The sequence below is a fragment of the Pan paniscus genome, chromosome 9 (assembly GCF_029289425.2).
Source record: "Pan paniscus chromosome 9, NHGRI_mPanPan1-v2.0_pri, whole genome shotgun sequence".
NCBI lineage: Eukaryota > Metazoa > Chordata > Mammalia > Primates > Hominidae > Pan > Pan paniscus.
In genome coordinates this window covers 57,217,877-57,221,122 of record NC_073258.2, presented here as the reverse complement: position 1 = coordinate 57,221,122, position 3,246 = coordinate 57,217,877, and positions in this window count along the sequence as shown.

The window sequence follows — 3,246 nt, the reverse complement described above, 5'->3', positions numbered from 1 at the left end:
ATTATTGGCTTGGTTTATAGAGAGACCTCATTTTCTTCTTCTCATCACTGTTTCTGGGCTGTGGACTTCCCAAAGTTTTGATTAGGAGGCTGGTCTCTTGTCTCTGTCTCTCTCACCCCATCTTGCCCTTTAAACATGCAGGTGATTAAATTTTAACTCTTTGGATGTGTGAACTCAGCTTCATTTCCCATACATCTTCAAACTGCGGTAAATATTTTTTCTTTTTAAATGTAAATAATTGAATTTTATTAGTTTTCCCAGGATTCTATTCCATTGAAACATTTAACCTATAACAATATAAAGGATAAATTTATGTTTTTAGTTCAAAGTTTTTTTTTTAATACTTTAAGTTGTGGGATACATGTTCAGAAAGTGCAGGTTTGTTGCATAAATATACACATGCCATGGTGGTTTGCTGCACCCATCAACCCGTCATCTACATTAGGTATTTCTCCTAATGCTATCCCTCCCCTAGCCCCCTACACCCCAAAAGGCCCCAGTGTGTGATGTTTCCCTTTCTGTGTCCATGTTGTCAGGCCTCTGAGCCCAAGCTAAGCCATCATATCCCCTGTGACCTGCACGTACACATCCAGGTGGCGGGTTCCTGCCTTAACTGATGACATTCCACCACAAAAGAAGTGAAAATGGCCTGTTCATGCCTTAACTGCTGACATTGTCTTGTGAAATTCCTTCTCCTGGCTCATCCTGGCTTAAAAGCTCCCCCACTGAGTACCTTGTGACCCCCACTCCTGCCCACCAGAGAACAACCCCCTTTGACTGTAATTTTCCTTTATCTACCTAAATCCTATAAAATGGCCTCACCCTTATCTCTGTTCCCTGACTCTCTTTTCGGACTCAGCCTACCTGCACCCAGGTGAAATAAACAGCCACGTTGCTCACACAAAGCCTGTTTGGTGGTCTCTTCACATGGATGTGCATGAAACGTGTTCTAATTGTTCAGTTCCCACTTATGAGTGAAAACATGCAGTGTTTGGTTTTCTGTTCTTGTGTTAGTTTGCTAAGAACGATGGTTTCCAGCTTCATCCATGTCCCTGCAAAGGACATGAATTCATCCTTTTTTATGGCTGCATAGTATTCCATGGTGTATATGTGCCACATTTTCTTTAATCAGTTTACTACTGATGGGCATTTTGGTTGGTTCCAAGTCTTTGCTATTGTGAACAGTGCCACAATAAACATAGGTGTGCATGTGTCTTTATAGTAGAATGATTTATAATTCTTTGAGTATAAACCCAGTAATGGGATTGCTGGGTCAAATGGTATTTCTAGTTCTAGATCCTTGAGGAATCACCACACTGTCTTCCACAATGGTTCAACTAAATTACTCTGCCACCAACAGTGTAAAAGCATTCCTACTTCTCCACATCCTCTCCAGCATCTTTTCTTTCCTGACTTTTTAGTGATTGCCATTCTAACTTATGTGAGATGGTATCTCATTTTGGTTTGGATTTGCATTTCTCTAATGACCAGTGATGATGAGCTTTGTTTCATATGTTTGTTGGCTGCATAAATGTCTTCTTTTGAGAAGTGTCTGCTCATATCCTTGGCCCACTTTTTGATGGGGTTGTTTGAAGGGGTGGCTGCCCCTCCACACCTGTGGGTGTTTCTCGTTGGTTGGAACGAGAGACTTGAGAAAAGAAAGAGACACAGAGACAAAGTATAGAGAAAGAAAAGTGGGCCCAGGGGACCGGCGCTCAGCATACAAGGACCCCCGCCAGCACCAGTCTCTGAGTTCCCTTAGTATTTATTGATCATTATCGGGCGTTTCTTGGAGAGGGGGATGTGGCAGGACAATAGGGTAATAGTGGAGAGAAGGTCAGCAGGAAAACATGTGAACAAATGTCTCTGCATCATAAACAAGGTAAAGAAAAAAATGCTGTGCTTTTGATGTGTATATACATAAACATCTCAATGCCTTAAAGAGAAGTATTGCTGCCAGCATGTCCCACCTCCAGCCCTAAGGCGGTTTTCTCCTATCTCAGAAGATGGAATATACAATTGGGTTTTACACCCAGACATTCCATTCCAGAGATGAGCAGGAGACAGATGCCTTCCTCTTATCTCAACTGCAAAGAGGCCTTCCTCTTTTACTAATCGTCCTCAGCCCAGACCCTTTACGGGTATCGGGCTGGGGGACAGTCAGGTCTTTCCCTTCCCATGAGGCCATATTTCAGACTATCACATGGGGAGAAACCTTGGACAATACCTGGCTTTCTTAGGCTGAGGTCCCTGCAGCCTTCCTCAGTGTTTTGTGTCTCTGGGTACTTGAGATTAGGGAGTGGTGATGACTCTTAACAAGCATGGTGCCTTCAAGCATTTGTTTAACAAAGCACATCCTGCATAGCCCTTCATCCATTTAACCTTGAGTTGACACAGCACATGTCTCTGCAACACAGGGTTGGGGGGTAGGGTTACAGACTAACAGCAACTCAAGGCAAAAGAATTTTTCTTAGTACAGAACAAAATGGAGTCTCTTATGTCTACTTCTTTCTACATAGACATAGTAACAGTCTGATCTCTCTTTCTTTCCCCGACAGTTGTTGGGTTTTTTTTCTTGTAAATTTGTTTAAGTTCTTTGTAAATTCTGGATATTAGCCCTTTGTCAGATGGATAGATTGCAAAAATTTTCTCCCATTCTGAAGGTTGCCTGTTCCCTTTGATGATAGTTTCTTTTGCTGTGCAGAAGCTCTTTAGTTTAATTAGATGCCATTTGTCAATTTTGGCTTTTGTTGCCATTGCTTTTGGTGTTTTAGTCATGAAGTCTTTGCCCATGCCTATGTCCTGAATGCTATTACCTAGGTTTTCTTCTAGGTTTTTATGGTTTTATATCCCACATGATCTGTTCTACCATTTTGACTTTTTCCTCCTTCCTCTGTTTACTCCAGTTCTATCCTTTTTGTTGTTTTATAAGCAATCCAGGATACTTCCTACCTCTTGGAATTTGTTCTTGGCTATACCGTTTTTCCAGAAAGCTCTTCCTTTAGGAATTTTAATGGCACTCAGATTCTTACATCATATTTCTTTATCTCCTAAAAATTTTATCATACTAGTGACACAAGTTCAAAATCTACGTCATTGTAAACGCTTTTCTCTCAAAATCAAAACAAAAACCACAAGTCTAATGATTTCTGAAGTCCTTTTGATGATTTTCATTAATTTTCTCTTGAATATGTCTCATTCTCTCTGTTACTCACCCGTAGCACTTCTTATCTGTCTCGTACTATT